We start from the raw sequence: 21630 nt of genomic DNA on the forward strand, positions 1-21630 counted from the left end.
TTGAAGCCAGGCAGGTTTTGCATGACAAATAGGTACCTCGTTTCAGGCTTGGTGTTGTTCCTATCATGCCTATATAGAAGTGCATGCACGACATCCAGGAGGTCCTCTATACCTGCGGCTCTATGTTTATCTTCTCTCAGAAATCTTGTTGCGTACTACTGCACACCCAGCTCGTAGCACGATTGTGCCCCCCCCCCCCCCCGCCCGCCCCCCGTCCTCCCTTTCTTTTTGAGAGGACTACGATCGTGCCAGGTTACGCTGTATTGCGCACGGAGGCGATCTTGGGCCAAAGTCGGCCCATCCTTATCGAAATGCGGGATGGTCCAGCATTTTCCGTGCGTACCACTGAGTTTGTTCGCCCGTTGAACAGGTGCCCAGCCCAAGCTCCCTCTCATAGGACCGTACACCCGTTGTAATGCCCGAAATATACGATTTTTTTTTGACTGCAGGACCAGCGAGGGAGTGCGAGTTTGACTGCAGGACCCGCGAGGGAGTGCGAGTTTTAACTTTTAACGCTTTGAACCGTTGTTCCGATGGAAGATTAGGGACCGTGAATGCGTAGATCTTATAAAGACGATTTTGTTTTGCTATTTAAAGTCGTGTTTGAGCACTCGGTGAGTCTATGACAAGTGAATTTAGACCATTGTATAAATTAAAAAATAAAAAAAAGATAAGGCTAGGTAGGATCGGCTCCCATCCGCATTTGCCGCTTGCTTGGCCCGACTACCTTCTCGCCAGCCGCCGCCACCCTAGTAGCCATCACCGCCTCCCTCAACCACCGTCGCCCCAGATCGCTGCTGTGTTGCCGATCTCCTACCACGCCGCCGACCGGAGCGTCGGCGGCCAGTGGCGTAGTGGGGTTGTAACATCCCAAATACTTAAGCATTTCATTAAGCACTCAATAGTATCATTAGCATCATGTTTAATGGTTTTAAGAAATTGTTGACTTGCAATTTAAATTAAACATAAATTTTTGAAATTAATTTGAAGTGATGCTTTATGAAGGAACTTACAATTTTGCTATGCAACATATGGTTAGAAATATTTTTATAATTTAGTCCATGACATGGAAGGAATATTAATGAATTTTTCTAAATTTTTGAATTTTTTTTGAAGGTTTAAAAATTACAGCAAGTTAGAAAATGTTGCATTTTTGAAGAATTTTAATTTGAAATTAGCTCGGAATCTATAGGTCAAACAAATTAAAATGAGTTACACATGAATTATAGAATCCAACAAAAATACACTAGAATTTTTGGAGCTTAGGAAGGCTTTCCTTTAGAACAGAGGAGATCTCTTATCTCTTCCTAGTGGTCACAGTTCATTCAGGCCCACTCGTCATCCCCTTCAGCTCTCTCAACCTCTACTTTGGACAGCAGAGCCGAGCTCGATCTCGGCCGCCGGCTTTGTTGACCGTCGAGGTCATCCACTGAGCCACGACACCGAGCCACTTCTAGAGAGAACGGCCGTGCCCTTACCCCTACCCTCTACTTCTCTTGCTGTCCTCTGCTCTTTCTCACTCTCTCCCTCACTCTTGCCTTCTCGGCCAAGCACGAGCGCAGTGCACACATCACTGCCAACTCCAATTTGTCTTACCACGATGAGGTCTCTCGATCCCGAGCCACGAGGAGCACAAAGGAAGGTCGCAGAAGCCCTCTCCAACCGATTCCCGTTGAATCCCCCTCTTTCCTGGCCAGATTTTCGCGCCGAAGCTTTCTTCCCCAACTTCGGCGGCTTCACTTCGGCCACGCTGACTACCCACCGCTGTGAAGCTCTCCCCAGCCAACCCAGTGCTCGTTGAGCTTCCCTGCACCCTCATAAACCTTCTGCTGATCCCCGGCCAAACGGCGCCACCGTTCGCCACCGGCGAGCTAGGTCGGTGTCGCTGCCATGGCTCAAGGCCATGTTGACCGAAGTCAACTAGGCCGGCCCCACTTTCATATGGTGGGCTAGGAAGAGATGGGTGCAAAAAGGGGTTTAGGGTTTTAGATCTCTGTTTAATTCGATTAATTCGGGGAAATACGAAATAGAATTATTGTTCAATTGTTAAATCGGCTAAAACTTGCAAAATGCATAGGAAAATAAATATAACTTCAAAACTTATGAAACCAATTTTTAGCTTTGTATTATCCTGCTCTACATGTTGAAAATGTTAGGAGCCATGAAAATTATACTGAAATTCCTTTAATTAATTAAATGTGTTAAGCTTTATTAATTCATAATTAATTATTGGTAAGTCCAAAATCGGTGAAACCAATTTTATTAATGTTATTATTTTATGCCCTGTTCATTAAAGATACTCACACTCATGTTAAATATACTTAAACATTTATCAATAATTCAAATTAAGAAAATCTTTGATACTATAAACCTATGACATGATGTATTGCATCTCCACTATCATCATGTAATATGGAGCATCTTTCATTTGCATGTCATCATACTCACTGTGATGCACCGTTCCTTATTTAGAAACTAACGCTTTGTAGAGTCGTGTGCTAGAACCCGAAAGCGAATCTTTGGAATTCGTGAGTGAAGAACATGCAGCACCAGACAAGTATCTATCATATCCCTCCTATATTTTGTGAATAGTTGGTTAATTTGCTATATATTGCTATGTGTCATATCTGCATATTTTAGCAAGTGGACGTCAAAAATCGGGTAGATCCTATTTATTGCATAGTACCTACCTTGGCAAAGTTGTTAATCATGATCCTTATAACTTGGGTATAACCATGTCAACGTTAAAATTAAAAGAAGTTTGGAATGCTTAGCAATACATAGGTCATTGGTAGAAGTCGAGCGGTGATACACCCATCGTTCGTGAGCTATTAGGCTTTCAATTACGGTTTCAAAAGAATGACAAGTTGGGATGATGAGTTGGTTGAGATGAGATGTGAGTTGTGTCAGGGGCATTTCGGGAGAGGAGACCCGTGTGCCATAGAGATTGAGATGAGATGTTGGTGGGTGTTAGGGGCATTTCAGGAGAGGAGACCCGTATGCCATATAACGTTTGTATCGTTTAAGCATCGATCATTGGTGTCGTTGGTTTAAGCACTTTTTCTGTACTAACCACATATCTGATTATGGGAAAGATGAGTCAAATACCTTATGTAGCTGTGACCCTTTGGCCTGAACGTCTAATCTGTTGTGGGCATAATAGGTTTGTAGAGATATCTAGCTTGCTCCAGGAGTAGTTATTGCTACCTCCGCACCATTAGGTGCATACTTCAAATGGTTGGGGTTTATTTAGGAAAGGTCGTCACGAGTACCCCTTGTGTGTACTTTAGCAGGTCACACAAGCCGAATGCTCATCGTGTCGTGGAGGTAAAGAAGTACTCCCCTGCAAGGTGTAAAATCAATTTGAATTGTCGCGCTCTCAGTCATGGAGCACACTTATGTTTCACCCGCATCAGTCGTAGAGTTCCATTTAGTTTGGGAAAAAGGATGTGAAAGTATGTGGGCTTCTGCGAGAAGTATGTGTTGATACTTATTTAAGTTGGGCAAGTTTACTTTATTGAAGTTTATGGTTATTGTCGGTTAATGCTAGTTGTCCAGGTCATCATGTTGATTAAAGTGCCTTTTTGCTGAATCAATTTAACTTGTGGCCTATTTTTTGCTATCCAACTAAATGCATTTTTCTTGGTGTCGGGATAGTATATACCTATACTATGTAAGTCTTGCTAATACATTCGTACTCAACGTGCTGCCTTTAAGTTGATGCAGGTAACAATGAACTCATGCACGGATACTTTTATCTTGCCGATGCCGATAATGGGCAGAAGTAGAGGAGGAATGTATGAGTTAGTCCCGGTGGTGTCTTATGGGTTAATATCTTTCCACTGCATATGAAAACTCTGCCACTAAGTAGAAACTAAATTTGTGAACAAGGTATGTAATAAAAGTTAAACCTTTGCACTCTATTCATATCTTGTGATGAAACTATGTTGTAAACGGTATATGCTGTGATATTGGGCTTTGTTGAGCATATATCGAGACTGTCAGAATTACTCTCATTTTAATCGACTAATTTATCGATTAAGCCGAGTGTAATTTAGACAGGTTTGACAGGGGTGTCGGGGGCGTGGGAGGGGGTTGTGGGGGAGGGGCCGATCAGCCAGAAATGAAGGAAAAGGAAGAAAAAAAGAAAGAAGAGAAGGAAAGAAGAAGAAAGGATAAGGAAGAGATAAGAATGAAGAAGAGGAAGGGAGGAAAGAGGAAGAGGAAGGGAGGAGGAGGCTGTCCGCGAGTTCGCCGGTTTTCTTCACCAGTTTGCGGTTCCGCTCCAAAGGTGACTCCCTCATAGTCCTTAGATGCTTGTAGGAGGTTGAGATCAGTCGTCTGCATCGTCTGTTAAGTGTTTTGTTGGTCCGGCTAGCGGGTTAATTCATTTGAGCCCTAACTGGTGTCGGATGCTGAGTGTATGATTATAATGGAAGATGTAGTTCTTGTCATACACTTCCCGATGGCGTAGGCGTTGTTCTTTTTGGGTAAGCAATTTATGTGTTTTTGGCTAAGTAGTGTTGGTGTCCGATGAGGTTTAGCTCGTGCGTTGTGTCATGTACTTTGTTCTTCGACCGAGCTAGAGGAGGTTCTTGCTCGACGTCTAGCGAGTTAGTTGGTACATGTCTTTCTGTAGCCTTCAGTTATCGAGATCGTGGGGTTTTGGGTGTATAAGCGTACACCTTCTTTTACATTATCATTGAGGCGTCTTGGTGCTAATTGTGTGTTTGTTCAGGTGGTGCCACTCTAGGTCGTAGCTAATGCTCGCCTTCATTGCCGGGGAAGGCAAGTGAATGTAGTAGATGGCTACACTTTAACCTGTTATTTGATTGCCTCATTTCTTTTAATTTCAATGCATATCTTTAATCTGATAAATTTAATTATGAGCTTGTTATTACATTTCTTACCATTCAGAAGTTTACTCGGTTATTGTTTTATGGAGTGCAGTAAGTGTGATATGTCACTTGCAGTTGATCTTTACTGTATTGTGCAATTCTTGAAGTATGAAGCATATATTGGAAGTTATATCTTTGGCTATGCATGAATCATGTCATGCATATGCATTTCCTGCATTGGAAGCTGTGTCGCCATCTTATGGCCGTGATCGTACCGGTATAACGCCATACGTTGCCCGTGGAGGGGTACGACGCACACCCTTACATTGCCTCTAGATGCATATGCATTTCCTACATTAGAAGCTGTGTCGCCATCTTATGGCCGTGATCGTACCGGTATAACGCCATACGTTGCCCGTGGAGGGGTACGACGCACACCCTTACATTACCCATAGAGGGGTAAGGGTGAGGATGAGCATTGCATGTGCACGCATACGCATTCATATGATGTTTCATATCTTTGATTGCATCATTGTATGATACCAAAAGGAAGTCTTCAATTTTTGCTTATATGTGATGCGGTTGTGAAGGATTTAAGCTTGAGGATGTTATAACTTGTGGTGTTGCTATTGGTCTGGTTTAGCCATATTCTTTATATGTTAGTCTATTCTATCTCCATATTTCTATTAAAAATAGTTGCTTAATCAATTGTGGCTAAATAGCTCATTAAAGCAAATTCGCTTGCTGAGATTTTTGAATCTTACCCTTACTTTCTTTCTAGGTACATTTTGGGGTGATGGCATGCATGTGGGATGGGTAGCAGCATGTCGCTTGAATTTTCAGCTTTCTCTTTTGGTTAAACATGTTATGCTATTAGATGGTGATGCTTTGACCTGTAATGTATATTTTGGGCCCGTGGTGGCTTGGATGTATGATCGAGGCTGGTTCCTCTTATGCTAGGATGTATATGTTGCTAGTGTCATGATATATAATCTGTTATCTGTTGATGTGTGTTTGTGTCCCTAGGAGGGTGATGTCTTTGATCTCAGAGTTTGAGTGGATTCATATCTCTTTCTGTTTCACCGGTGTTGCACAGGAGGAGACACAGATGATCATTCAGTTTGCCATACTCGAGCGTGTTTTTGAGGCTTAGAAGCATGATCGGCTTCTTTCTAGTGTAAGGAAGAGGATCGCAAAAGGTCGATCTCGAGAGTTCAATTTAGATAAGTATGGTGTAGTTCGATTCAGTGGTTGTCTTTATGTGCCCCAAAAGTTAGAGGTGAAGGCGAATATCCTTCGTGAGGCTCACCAGACTCCATACTCCGTGCATTCGGTTGAGACTAAGATGTACCGTGATCTGAAGTAGATTTTTTGGTGGAAGTGTATGACGGTTGACATCGCTAAGTATGTTACTTCTTGTGGTCTGTGCCAGCAGGTGAAGGCTGAGTATAAACGACATGCCAATTTGTTGCAGCCTTTTCTAGTTCCCGAGTGAAAATAGGAGCATGTCATGATGAACTTTGTGGTTGGGTTGCCTCGCTCTCCTCATGGTCGAGATACTATATGGGTTGTCATGGACAGGCTTTCCAAGTCCACACACTTTATTCCCATAAAGACGACTAACACAAGATTTGGCTCCCTTGTACATTAGGGAAGTGGTCAGATTGCATGGAGTGTTGAAGTCCATTGTTTCGGATTGGGACTCCGTTAAGTTTGTGTCCCACTTTTGGTAGAGCTTGCGGAGTGCTTTGGGCACGAAGCTCACTCTTAGTACAGCTTTCCATCCTTAGACATACGGCTAGTCAGAGTGGACTATTCAGACTTTAGAGGATATGTTGCGTGCATGTTTTTAGTCTTGGAAGGGCAGTTGGGAGGACCATCTAGCTTTGGCTGAGTTTGCTTATAACAATAGCTTTCAGGCAAGTATCAAGATGGCTCCCTTTGAGGCTTTGTATGGCTGGAAGTGTGTTTCTCCTCATTGTTGGGATGTTGTGGGTGAGAGATCTTTGCTTGTTCCAGACTTTGTTCAGCAGACCTCGGAGAAGGTGTTGAAGATTCACCACAATTTGTTGGCTGCTCAGAGTCGATAGAAGAGCTATGCTGATGTTAGGCAACGGGATCTGGAGTTTGCTGTTGGGGATCACACGCTTCTCAAGGTGTCACTAACCAAGGGAATTGTTCGTTTTGGTACCACCAGAAAGCTTAGCCTGTGGTACATTGGCTCATTTCCTGTTGTGGTCCATGTTGGCAGATTGGCTTATCGTCTGGAGTTGCCAGACTCGATGAGGTGAGTGCATAATGTGTTCCATGTTTCTATGCTACGGAAGTATCTCCACGACCCTGAGCATAAGATCAATTTGGAGTACATCACAATAGAACAGGATTTGACCGTGGAGTGCCATCCAGTGTGCATATTGGACTTTTCTGAGCAAGTTATGAGGAGGAGGACCATCAAGTATGTGAAGGTTCTTTGGTCAAGTCAGATTGAGCGTGAAGCAACGTGGGAACTTGAGGATCAATTGCACAAGAAGTACCCCAAGCTCTTCGAAGCTGGTGAGTGTTGATTGTTGTTTATCACCGTTTGTATATGCTTTGTTGTCCTTTATTATCGTAGATACGGAGCGGGTAGATTCGGGGACGAATTCTTTTAAGGAGGGGAGAATGTAATGCCCGAAAAATGTGAAATTCTTTTGTTGACCACGGGACCCACGAGGGAGTGAAAATTTTAATGTTTTGAATCATTGCTCGGATGGACGATCAGAGACCGCAGATGCGTAGATCTCATCGAGACGATTTCGTTTTGCTATCTAAAGTCGCGTTTGGGCATTCAGTGAGTCAGTGGCGAGCCAATAAATTTAGATGTTGGATAAATTGAAATATAAAAAAAGGATAAGGATCAGTGAGATTGGCTCCCACCCGATCCCACCCGCATTTGCCGCTCGCTCAGCCCAACAACTCCGTACACCCGTCTCCAACCCTAGCTATCGTCGATGCCTTCCCGCCGGCCGCCACCTCCTGCCTCCATGTCTAGCCGTCGCCGCCCTGGCTCGCTACTGCACTGCTAGCCTCCCACCATGCCGCCGGCCGATGGCACAGTGAGGGTGCAGGGGGTGTGGGAGGGGGCTGTGGGGGGAGGGGTCGGTCAGCCAGAAAGGAAGGAAAAGTAAGGAAAAGGAAGAAAAGAAGAAAGAAGAGAAGGAAAGAAGAAGGAGGAGAGAAGAAGGAAGGAAAGAGGAAGAAGAAGGTAGGAGGAGGCTGTCCGCGAGTTCACTGGTTTTCTTCACCGGTTTGTGGTTCCGCTCTAAATGTGACTTGCTCGTAGTCCTTAGATGCTTGTAGGAGGTTGATATCGGTTATCCGTGTCGTCGGTTAAGTGTTTTGTTGGTCTGGTTAGCGAGCAGTGGGTTAATTTATTTGGGCCTAACCGGTGTCGGATGTGAGTGTATGGTTATAATAGAAGATGTAGTTCTTGTCGTACGCTTTACGATGGCGTAGGCATTGTTCTTTTTGGGTAAGCAGTTTAGACATTTTTGGCTAAGTAGTGTTGATGTCCGGCGAGGTTTAGCCCATGCGTTGTGTTGTGTTCTTCAGTCTTCGACTGAGCTAGAGGAGGTTCTTGCTTGGCGTCTAGCAAGCTGGTTGGTAGATGTCTTTCTGTAGCCTTTGGTTGTCGGGATCGCGGGGTTTTGGGAGTAGAAGTGTGCGCCTTCTTTTACCTTGTCGTTGTTGCGTCTTGGTGCTAATTATGTATTTGTTCAGGTGGTGCCACTGCAAGTCGCAGCTAGTGCCCGCCTTCATCGCCAGTGAAAGCAAATGAATGTAGCAGATGACTATGTTTTAACATATTATTTGGTTGCCTCCATTCTTTAAATTTTAATGCATATCTCTAATCTGATAATTTTAATTATGAGCTTGTTATTACGTTACTTACCATTCTGAAGTTTACTCGTTCATTGTTTTATAAAGTGCAGTAAGTGTGATTTGTCACTTGCAATTAATTTTTTACTCTATTGTACAATTCTTGAAGTATGAAGCATATATTGGAAGTTATATCATTGGCTATGTATGAAGCATGTCATGCATATGCATTTCCTGCATCAGAAGCTATGTCACCGTCTTATAGCCACGATCGTACCGGTACAACGCCATACGTTACCCGTGGAGGGGTTCGGCTCACACCCTTACGTTGTCCGTGAAGGGGTAAAGATGAGGATGAGCATTGCATGTGCATGCATACGTATTCATATGAGTTTTCGTATCTTTGATTGCATCATTGTATTATGCCAAAAGGAACTCTTCAATTTTTGCTTATATGTGATGCGGTTGTGAAGGATTTTGCTATAACCGGTAGTGTTGCTATTGGTCTAGTTTAGCCATATTCTCTATATGTTAGTCTGTTCTATCTACATATTTATATTAAAAATAGTTGCTTAATTTATTGTGGTTAAATAGCTCATTAAAGTAAATTTGCTTTATGAGATTTTCGAATCACACAATTGCTTTCCTTCCGGGTATATTTTGAGGTGATAGTACGTACGTAGGATTGGTAGCTACATGTTGCTTGTATTTTCACCTTTGTCTTTTGGTTAAACATGTTAGGCTGTTAGATGGTGATGTTACCCTGTGATGTATATATTTTGGACCCATGGTAGCTTGGATGTATAATCTAGGTTGGTTCCTCCGATGCTAGAATGTATATGTTTCTAGTGTGTTGATATGTCACGGAAGAGCTGCCGATTTTTTTTAAGCTTCGGCAGTTCGTAGGTTCGTCCAAGTGACATTTCAAGCTTACGGTGACCCCCGGCTATTACACCCGTGGGGCCAATATCGACGGTAGTCCACTCCGGTGCACATGCTCTTGCCCGCTAGATTTGCTCACCGTCATCAGCTGCACGCGCCCGCGGCAGCTCTGCGCTCCTCCGCAGAGTAATATACGCGCCCGCCGAGACCGAGCTCCATGGCTACCACAGACGACGAGCCTGCGACGTGCCCGCGCGAACCGACTCGTAACGTGGGCATGCAGACCGCGCGCCACCCAGAACCCTGCTGCGGCTGGGCCGATGATCTAGTCAAACAACGTACTCGTCACCCAAGTCCAGCAGACGACGTATGGTCAGAACACATCAAGCTTCGACGCACCCGAGAATGCAGACACACAGTTAGATCGGGATCAACTCGCTGAACTGATACAAAATCTTGCTATGGCATCAAGAAATGGTCACTATGGTGTGTAAACAATGAGTTTATTGCGTTGATTTTTTGCTGCATTGGTTGGTGTACGGTACAGCTTGGTACTTACAACTACAAAAGGATTTGTTTCCGAGTTCTCTCCTTTTTTTTTTTTTTTTTTTGCAGGCAGACAAGCTTTTATCTCTTGTGTAGAGTAGCACAATTTAAAGATGGTGCGATGATTGATTGTTGACTTATGAGTTGAAGTACTTACTAAGATATTGATCGAACTTGATTGAGTCTTTGCGTTCTGTACCATATCAATGTTGCATGCATATCGGTTCTAATTAAGATTCCTAGACATTTATTTTGTTTCGTGACCCAGACTTAAATGCAGTATTGTTAGTCTGTTCAAAGATATCTAAACATTTATGTTTTCTCCTTTATGACTTAGATTTGGATGCAACACTACAGCTTGAAGGTTCTTGGAAATTAATTGGCTCTCAGACTTAGATTCTCGTATGCTATATAAATAGGAGCATATGGTGCAACATAAGGATCATATTCACCCTTTGCAAGCTAGCATAGAAGCAACACTTGATCCTAGTAACACCATGGCTATAAAAGGAATCCTTCAATTCCTGATATTTGCCTTAGTTTTTGCTATATTTACAACACATCAAGCTCGGGGTGATGACAACTGCCAAGAAGACAAAAAATTGGTCGAGCGCAAATGCAAGATGACTATCGCGAAGAGTACCCCCTACATCACACCAAGCCGATCGTGCTGTAAGGCTGTGGACAAATCTGATATGCCTTGTATCTGTCGTATCATCACCGAGGACGACGAGACTAAAATAAATGTAGTTCATCTTGTTTGGGCTTCAGCCGATTGCGGCAAACCTGTGCCAGCCGGAAGCAGATGCGGACAAAGTAAGTACACATGCTATTCATTTTCTTAAAAAAGAAAGTACGATACTTTTAATTATGGACAATAGAATAACAGATAAGCATTTGGTTTTCAGCTGGTTGGACTGTTCCGTCTCCGCCACCGCCACCAAGGGCACAACCATGAGAGCCCGGGAAAGGAAGCCAACCTAGAAACAATAATAAAAGAATAAATGTGCCTATATGGCTTTCGTCTTATATGTATTTTGTCATGGCCGAGCTATCCTGAGCATAATATGTTATAAAATACTACATGAGACGGAAATTTGAAAGAGCGGTTTGAGTGGGAGGCACTATCCTCACCGTGCTTTGATCTTCAAGATTCGCGCGGGTATGGAAGTGGGATAAGTGTTGACGCGTAGAGGTGCCGTGTCAAATACTAAGTATCTCGTGTGCAATATCCAGCGAGCAGCATTCAGGATACCCTTATCATATCACTGCATCATCGGATCTTCGTTGTCATCCACGCTCGGGAAAGACCCTGTCAGAGCGCAGATGACCGGCGGTTTGTTCTTGATCGTCGAGATCAAGAACGAGTAGCAATATAGATTAAAAATAGAACGGGATTACATGTGCTAGACAAAAGAGATAAAAATGAAAGTTAAATTGTGTTTGATCGATTAGGTGATGTTTTTCAATCGGTCATAACCCTCTCATATTTAAAGGATGACAGGTCTTAGCCGTAAGAGATCAGGACTTCTAATTCAAACCGAACCAAACTTACAAATATGATTCGACTATACCACATAATCTCTAAATTTTCTATAACTAACATATCTTTCCTATTTGATCACGTAAACTCTCATATATCTACCCTGATATCCTTTATTATAGTTTAGCTTTCTTGGATTCGAATACGTGCTTGATCCGAACATCTGCTCACGAACTACCTTCTCGATCTGATTACCTGCTTAGAGACCGATTGCTCGATGTATTCATGTGGTTGAATCCCGACCAATCCCTCCACCTACTCAAAGATCATGTGGCCAGAGACTACCATGGTTGAAGATAATCGTGGTCGGTGGTCGCCTGATTGATGGTCGCAAATCACCTGGTCGGTGGTCACCTTGGTCGAAGATCACGTGGTCGGTGGTCACCTGGTATAACAATGTCTCATTAAGCCAATCATCACTACAATGACTACTATAAATGCTAAATCCTGTAATCAACGCACGTCCTCCTATTTTTTTGGTAAAGCTTGCGTATCGAAAAACAATTGCACCTGTAACATTGTGGTTGCCTCTGGCACACCAACTTGGTCTTGATATTTCTTTGCAGCAGCTTAGCTTTTGCACACTTAGTCTTGCACAAGATGAACAACAGCGCTCTGGTCTTGACTTGATCAGGATCAGCACCTTCCTTTGCGCTTAATAGCAGCAAGGCTGTTGTTTCTTTGCAACGAGGGTGCACGCCAATCTTCACACAATCCACCGAAGCAAACCGGGGCACAGCACCTGGAGAACCCAGTCGTGGTGCTGCACGGCTGTTGATCTTCACGTACCTCTGATCTCGGCAGAGAGCAGTAGAGGCGACAGGGAAAGCACTAGCATGTGGCACCTGGGAGGGACCCTGTCAGGGCACAGCAGCCAGCAGATGATCTCTCCTCTCACTTTTCTGTGGGCGATGATAAACCAAACATCGGCTATGCATGCTCATATATCTTTCTTTAGTCTAAGGACAGCTCCACATATTTTCAGATATAAAGATAAAATATTCAAAATCCCTAAAGTTAAGCCGATGAGCTCTTTTTACGACCATATTTTCATATTTCATTCTACCTACACCCTTGATCATGCACTCTACCCCTTACTCGGCTATAAATGTTTTTAGACTTGCTCAACAAATGTTCCCTCACACAATTAGCCGAACGACTTCACTATCTCCCACTCCATGGTATAATCAAAGCACTAATTTCTTTGCTAAATTGGTCAGCTCTTTAATTAAGTAACAACCAAATTTAACCCGCTAGGGACTATCAATTCGGCTATTTGATCATTTGTCTAATGAATACACTAATTATATGAACTAACCAGCAACCAAACTTAAACCATTACAGACCGAATTAATTAACCCTGACAATAATCAATTCAGCTAATACTTTGCTTAATCATAATCATGTTCAAATTATCGCAATGCCAAACCTACTATTAACGGTGGCAACCAAATGAAATATTTGACAACTAACTTATAAACATTTAACAGCCGAGTTACCGAACCAAATATTTAATCACCTGGCCAACTAATTAATATTCATGCCATTTTTCTTATTAAAACTCGCTTAAGGTGACAATAAATAAATATCGGCCATCTAAGCTCATAGATCTCCCTCATCTAACAGCTTGAAACTCATAAGGCAATATGCATACCATATCAAGATTCATACCATCTGGAGGTGGAGCATAATCTTTAGTTACTAGAGAGCTCGCATCTTGTAGCATATCATCCTTATCATCACTAGGCGTAGAAACTGGCACCTCAATAGGCTTTACTCTCCACTCTTTTCTAATAGCCACCATAGGTTTTACCACATTGACTTCATCTCTCACATTCTCAGTTTTAGTTTCTTTCAACTTCTGGATACGCAATCTTTGCAATCTCTTTTCCTGAGAATGTGCAAGACCAAAAGAACACCATCGGGGGCCATAGTTTTGTTCTGGGCAGCGAAAACCCTTTTCCCACCGGAACCTTTGCTTTGTTCGGCCATGCTTGCTGATTTTGGAGCCCCTCTTTGTGTTATAACTATATTGGCGTCATGCCCCCAGTGTTAGTAACTAAATCCATGTTAACCGGCTGTTTTTGCACCTCTTCTTGCTCAATAGCCGGTCCTTTTTCCTTTGAGTTCAGGTCTGATTTCTCACTTGAATTAGCCTTTCTCTTCACACGATAAATCCTTTTTACTACCGTTCTACCTCTCCCATTACTTGACCAATTCCTTGGCTCAAATCGGTCCTCTCTATGATGAGATAGTCTATCAAACACTGGCAGCATGGGTGTTGTCCACCCCGGATGGAGTGGTTCAAAGGGCAATGGAAGTGGCGCCCATGTACCATACCAACCCCACGTCGGACAAAGAAAAAACACCATAGGAGGAGGTCCCCACATCACAGGAATTGGTGGCCCGAAAGGAGGAAACGACGTCGCTGCATGCAAACCTTCCCATCGCTGATCCCGACCATCAAACTCATGCTTTAGAGAGGTGATCTTGGTCGCTTAAAATTATTGGGTCGACTAGTAACCTTTTGATCGACCTTTTCATTCTCATACTTAGTCAGAAGTTATTTGAAAATTACCTTCGCACTACACCAAAACACCTAATCAGTGCTGGTTCCAAAAGGGGCACTATTGAGGTTTTGGAACCAGCACTGATGTGGTTTTTCAGAAACAAAAAAAGGAGAGAATGGGGCGGCGGCGGGAACATCACGGTAAGCCCCTCCCCCCATCTCTCTCACACTGCTCCTCTTCGCACACATGCATGAACACAATCATCCACATATGCGACGCACGAACACAATCATCCACAATCACCACACTTGCTCCTCTTCACCGGCTCACCTCAGCACACCTCGGCTTTGCTCCACGCCGCCCAAAAATACTTCACATATCCTATGTGCTTCATCTCTATTTGTCATATCAGATCCCCCCCCCCCCCCCGATACTTTTAGGTCCTATATGTTGTTCGGCTGTGAGCTGAGTAGGTGTGGAATCGACTTGTTGCTTCGGGGTAAAAACATGTGTTGGTGACGTATCGCACGAATAAGACGTTGTGGGCTGCACATATGGTGTGTTTGTTTGGGAAACACTAAAATAGGTTCCCAGCAATGAACTACAAGGAATACCAGAACTTTGGGTTGGTGTGGGAGGCGAACTATATGCTACAATGTGGTATGCAGACATAGACATGCTTGCAGAATTTTCATCTATTCGGCTATAATTATTAGTGATATATGGGACCGAATTAGATACGCTAACCATTGAGTGTGGTGGCGAAAAAGGAGAAGGTGTTGCCTCCGATCTAGTAGCATTTGATGTAGCATATGATGGCTCAAAGCAATTTGTCGAACCTATTATGCCAATTCGGCCATAATGATTGTTCATCGGCACGCTAGTTTGTGGCATTCTAGATGATGCAATAGATGTGCTAAAAGATACAGGCTCATGTTGTATGTTGCTAATTGTGTTAAAATTTGAAGCATATACGCTACTTTGCATGGGCTATTGTGTATTATCACTTTGTGAAAAAGCTTAAGGTCTAAAAACATTTTCCCAATAACCGATAGCCGATGCAATATGTTCATTAAGTATAGGCCTAGCAACATCAACATATGTATTCATTATAACTGCAAGATCAGATTAAGAAACAAGTAATGTACTTGCAGATCACAAATCATTACGCCGGTGATGAATTCTTCTCAGCAGCGGAGATCCTGATCAATTGTCCCTAGCGGAGTTGCCAAAAAGTGTGTTGACGCGAAAAATTTCATGCGCCTAACACTGAGCACCTCGTGTGTAATCCTGGACTAGAAGCTCCAACCAGGATAATCGAAAGCTCTGATGTGGATCGGAAGTTCCAGCGCCTAGGAAACCCTAGTCGTGGCTCCACACCGGTTGACCTTCGTCGTCACCCACGCTCGGGAGGGACTGTAGCGAAAATGGTCCTATTAGGCCATAATTATGATTTTGGTGATTAATAACAACATAGTCATTGAGACTAACATGTTTGTCAAGAATATATGTTAATAAGTCTCATGGATACAATACATGAAGAAGCCATTAAAGTCAGGACAAAGCTTAGTTGCATTAGAAAAAGTCCCAGGAGAAATGACTACACCGGATGGTCCGGTGCTCAGGGTATTTGCACTCATCGGAGCATCTCTGTCAAAGGGGGACAGAGGCATGAAAGTCTCACTAGATAGTCTGGTGATGAAGCAAGGCAACATCGGATAATACACCAGACAATGAACAGTGTAAAGATGAAAAAAAAGCAGAAGACCCCATCGGGTAGTCCGATGATTGATTTGAACACACCGAAGGAATACACCGGAGCATTGTTGACTAAAGGGAGAATGCAGTGACCTCAACAGAAGGTACGGTGCTCTGAAGATTTGTGCACCAGAGCATATTTTTCAGAGAGGGTTGCATTGGCTCGGCTGGCAGAGGACAACGCACTGGATAATCTGGTGATGAAGTGATGTGCACCAGAGAATACACTGGAGCAATTTACACAGAGAAGATGTTAGCCCGAATGGCTAAGCTATACTCACCAGAAAGTCCAGTGATGAAGGTGGAGTATCCACCGGAGTATCCGGTGTTCACACAAGCTTGAGTGGGGTTCCAACGGCTATTTTGTGAGAGTGTACTCACCAGAGGATCCGGTGTTAGTACTACTGTTCTCACCGGATCATCCGGTGTTAACAGTTTTTTAGAGCCGTTAGGTTAACGGCTAATGCGCGAGTTTGAGGCTATAAATACCCCTCTATTTAGTCATTTGAGTGTGCTGGAGTTCACAGAGGTTCATGTACACATGAGAAGACATCCAAGCCACCAAAGTGTTTAAAGTGATCATCTAAGGCGATTAAGCACAAGATTAGTGAGTGATTAATGCTTATAGGCATAGAGAGTGAGTTGCTAGATGATTGCTGCCTAGAGGGTGGATCAAGAAGTGATTCAACAGTGTATCTCTTGGTATGCTGGCACCTTAAAGTCTTGGTAACTCGCCGGCAAGCTTGTTGACCTTCTGACTTGATGTGGAGAGGTGGGAAGGCGATTGTACGGGGACGTGGAGACCCTTTCCTTTGTGGCTCAAGCTCCGAAGTAATCACGACAGTGAGAAACTGAAAGAGAGGCTAGTGGTGAGACCTTGCCTTAGAGGCGTGGTGACTCATCTGGGTAGAGGCCTTGTCTTTGTGACTTGGTGGCTCAAAGGTCGTGATCGGGTGTCGACCGGGAGTATATATCTTTTGTGGAGCTCCAACGTGGACAAGGGGTGGCATTCATGCTATCGATACCACGAAAAAAAATCCTTGTGCTGATTTTACTCTCTCTACCATATTTACATTTTCGCATTTACTTACTTGCAATTTATCTTCTTAGATAGGTTGCAAGTCATTTGATCGGTAGAGTAGACACACTAGATAAACATAGAACATATTTAGATATAAATTGATATAAGTTTATCTTGTATTTTTTTAGCCGAAATAGTTTTAAGTGTCATAATTCACCCCCCTCTTAGGACGTCACCGATCCCTTACAATTGGTATCGGAGCCTCATGCTCTTGATAGGCTTAAAATCCTAAAGTTGTGACGTCTGGGGTTGGGATAGATTCTCATGGTGCTCCACTTTTCGGTGTCACAAATTTTTCACGTTGAAAAATTCTAATATCTTGTTATTTGCAAGCTAGAGGCTTAGATGTTTAGAGAGTCACCGGGGAAGGGATAAAACCTCGTATCACCAACAAGGAGAGGCAATTAGATGCATTGGCAAATAGTATCTTTTTATCATCTATATGTGTTGATGCATTCAATCGTGTTTATTCTCTCACCAATGCACATGATATTTGGAATAGTCTCATTGAAATACATGAAGGTACAAAGGATGTGCGCAATGAGAAATATCATGTGCTTATTACTAACTTTAATGGCATCAAGCAACTACCCTATAAAGTGCTAATGACATGTACTCACGTTTGAATATTCTTGTCAATGAGATCAATGGATTAGATTTGACGCCAATTGAAGATGATCGAGTGGTGAGAAGAATACGTCAAGCTCTTCTTCCAAAGTACAAGTAGATCGTCTCCATCATCTTTGACAACAATGATATCAAGAAGATGACTCCAAATCAAGTGCTCGGCAAGATCACTGTCTATGAGATGACAATGAACATAGAGGTGGAAGCTTCTTCCTCATCCAATACCAAGAATCTTACTCTCACAAGCAAGCAAGGCAAATATCAACAATGAAGGTAAGGATGAGGAGACAAGAGCAAGAGTCAAGCTCAAGTGAAGATGAAGAGAGTTATAAAGAAGATGAGCAAAGCACCTCAAGCGATGAAGAGATGGATCCCGAAGTCGTCAAGCTCTTCTCAGAAGTAGAGAAGAATATCAAGAAGATAAATGTCAAGATTGATCACCCAATCTCTATGAAGACTTGATCAAAACAATTGATCATATTAAGAAGAAAAAGAAAAAGATCAAGACCAAGAACAAGAGGGAGATAAGGGGAATAGCCAAAGCATTCGCAACATAGGAAGATGGGTGAGTGATGATAAAGATTCAATGATGGCCAAAGGTATGGATAGATAAGACAAGCTCTTTCTCAAAATCATCATCACACAAGTCGTCTCGCAAGCCATCTCACAAGTGTCTTATGGCCAAATGTATAGATAGTAATGTAAGTGATGATGAATTCGATGAGGATTCTCTCTCCTATGATGAACTCCTTTATTTGATCAAGGAGCAACAAAGGATCCTTAATAAACAACCAAAAGAGTTTAAGAAATTCGATGCACTTAACGATATTCATGCTACCTTTATTTCTAATTATGAATAATTATTGTGAAAATTCAATTTGGTAAACAAGGAATATGAAGAGCTTAAGGATAAATTTGAGTGCATAGAATCTAAAACTAAGGTCATTTGAAGCAATCTACCTCTCTTTTTAATTACAATACTAAGGTAGATGCTTCCACTTCTTGTGATGATTTACATGCTTTATCTAGCTCACCCCTTTGCAATGAGATTTGCGTTGAGAATATTGTTATAGAACAATCTAATGAACTTATTGCACAAGAGAATGATGAGCTCAAACAAGAAGTGGAGAAGCTCAAGGAAGACTTGGCGAGATTGAAGTGCAAAGGATATGTCCAACCTCCTCAAGATAACCGTGCTTTCATGGTGAAGAAGCTTGAGAAGAGGTCAACCGTGACATGCTTCAAATGCCATCAAGAAGGCTATAAGTCCTTTCAATGGCGTGTCTGAGCCGTGCCTACAGTATCGTGCCTCGAGCCGGCCTAGTAGACACGACTCATTTGGGCATCTTTAGTTTGGACCTTTTCTTTTTGCATCTCTTCTTTTTAAAGATGATATCTCTCACATTCAGACTCTAAATTGGATGATTTTGAACTCTAATTTTGTCCATTATGAGTTTATCCAGAAAATGCCATATTGATTGCCGAAAACGTGTTGCAATTTTATATGTCCATATTCGGACTCTTATGCACAACATAACTTGCGGGGTCAATATCTCATAGCTACTGAGTCCAAAATATGTCTTCCATATATGTAAACCGAGGTTCTCAACGAGACCTACAACTTCTATATTATCGAGATTTACATTTGAGGACCCCTTGGGCTCCGAATCCACATTGAAAGGTGTTGTTGTCATGGACTTTGCAAATAATTCAAGATTTTGAGATGTTTGCTCTAGACATAATGGGTTGTGGCCTTGCGTGTAAGGTCTTTTGGGCCGTCATGGGGCACTTTGGTTTGATGGGCCAGGGTGCCGTCCCATCATTGGTTGGAGAAATAGGGTCTCTTTGTTGGATTATCTTATTTCATCATTTTGAGCCACTTTTCCATGTATTTCTTCAAAATAAGTTTCCAACGACACTGCATCGTAAAATCATCAATGTTAGTGATAATAATCTATAGGGATGGATGTAAAGCACCAATAAGTATCTATGGATCCATCTGGTAACCATGGATCGCTCCACGTCCTCCCTATCTATAATCATAGTGATAATTCCATCATATATTGAGGTAATTTGATGCTGATTTGGTATGATAACTAGCATCAACAATTCACTGGTAGTTACCGGTCCCCAGACACTTGCTTGGACGTGCATGTGTTATGTACGCCGACCTGGTGCACACTACTGCTGATCATTTGTTGTGCGAGGCTAAGTCTGATATATATTTGACTTCGAGTCGTATTCCCCTGACTGTTATAAGGAATAACTGGTCTAGCCATTTGTCAAGCGCGGGTAAGGCTATACCCCGTATTCTAGGATATAATCCTCACCTAGTTGAGGTATAATACATCAATATTAAATGAGTTGGAAGTCCATATATCTTATCCCATGTGGTATTGCATTTGGTAGTTGAGGTGTAAGATATTAAAATTAAATGAGTTGCAAGTTCGTATATCAATAGTGTATGCATATCCATTGGGAGATTTCTAAACATTTCTATTTTTAACTTAGATTTAAATGCAATATTGTCAATTTGTTCTATGATTTGGGAACTTTTTTTTTGTTTTGCTTTTTGCTAGTTCATATATCTTATCTCATGTGGTATTGCGTTTGGTAGTTGAGGTATAAGATAATAAGATTAAATGAGTTGCGAGTTCGTATATCTTATCTATAGTGTACGCATATCCACTGGAAGAGTTCTAAACATTTATATGTATCTCAGATTTAAATGCAATATTGTCAGTTTGTTCTAGGATTTGGGAACATTTATTATTTTGCTTTATGAACCGAGTTTTAATGCCATACAATTTGCAGATTCTTCAATATTAATTCAAGGGTCATGCTTGGCTTCTCATATGCTATAAATCCAAGTGTGCGGTGGAAGTATGTATCGATCAATATTCACCATTTGAAGGCTGGTGTAGAAGGCATAGTTGGTAGGTTGTCCTAGTAACATCAACTTCATACTAGAATACATGACGCTAAAAAAGTAATCCTTCAACTCATGGTCTTTGCTTCAATTTTTACCATGTTTACAATACATCAAGCTTTGGGTGAGCAGGATTATTGTTATGAAGAGAAAGCAATTATTGAGGACGCATGCAGGAAAACCATTGAAAACAGTAAGCCCTATGTTCTTCCAAAAGGCGCCTGCAAAATAGCTTGTGCAGAATCTGACATGGCTTGCGTCTGTCGTAGCATGACGCCTGATGATGAGAGAAAAAATAAGTATGGTTAAGCTTGTTTATCTTTCTCTACAGTGCAAGAATCATGTGCCAGCCGGAAGCAAATGCGGAAGTACCTTACATTGTTAATTCATTTTTTCAAAGAAACTATAATGTCCTTATCAAGTAAGAAATGCAAAAAATGTTTTTTCTTCACATCCTCATCCAGGTAATGTGGATAATAGAGTATGATATGAGCATCAACTATTATTATAGGACGTGCATTTTAGGAATCGTTTATGAAGCTTTAATTCTAAACTAAAGCTGAGCACCAAAGCAGCCTAAGAGAGCATCATACCATCTCAAGTTTTTTGGTCTGATCGGCAACAGCCCAATGGTCCGAAATGCTTCTCGAAGTGTAGACGCCCAAGCTAGCCTCAATATAAGCCTGTAGACTGTAGCAAGTTCAGACTAAGTTTATATCCAACATATACTTAAAAAATTATCCTCTATAACACTATTACAGCATCACTTAATACTATTACAATTCTTTTTTTTTCTCCAGCAGCTACTCTATTTTCTAACTTCTATTACTTCCTATCTCTCTTCGCACACACATCCATCCTTCATAAATAGTATTGCCGCTTACCTCGTGTGCCTGCTTAGGCCAACTCCAGCTGATCTCTCAAAATCAATCGATATTTCTGTTTGGGCACTATGCTGATAGAAAAAAGAATCAGTAGCTGCTCCAGCAGCTACCGTATCTAGTGGTATAGTGATGCTACGTACTCTATATTTAGGGGCTGATACTCTATATTTGAGG

At 42.2% G+C, this 21630-nt stretch overlaps 1 long non-coding RNA gene across 1 annotated transcript; it reads right to left on the bottom strand.

Annotated features, from left to right (window-relative positions):
• Positions 1–20599: 20599 nt before the first annotated feature.
• On the bottom strand, positions 20600–21527 carry LOC133923640 (uncharacterized). The gene is made up of 3 exons (XR_009910652.1): positions 21457–21527; positions 21166–21262; positions 20600–20849 (listed from the first exon to the last, which is right to left on the bottom strand). It is a non-coding gene; the product is annotated as an uncharacterized LOC133923640 (long non-coding RNA).
• Between the last annotated feature and the right edge of the window lie 103 nt (positions 21528–21630).

Source organism: Phragmites australis, chromosome 7, assembly GCF_958298935.1.
Source record: "Phragmites australis chromosome 7, lpPhrAust1.1, whole genome shotgun sequence".
In the NCBI taxonomy this organism is placed as follows: Eukaryota; Viridiplantae; Streptophyta; class Magnoliopsida; order Poales; family Poaceae; genus Phragmites; species Phragmites australis.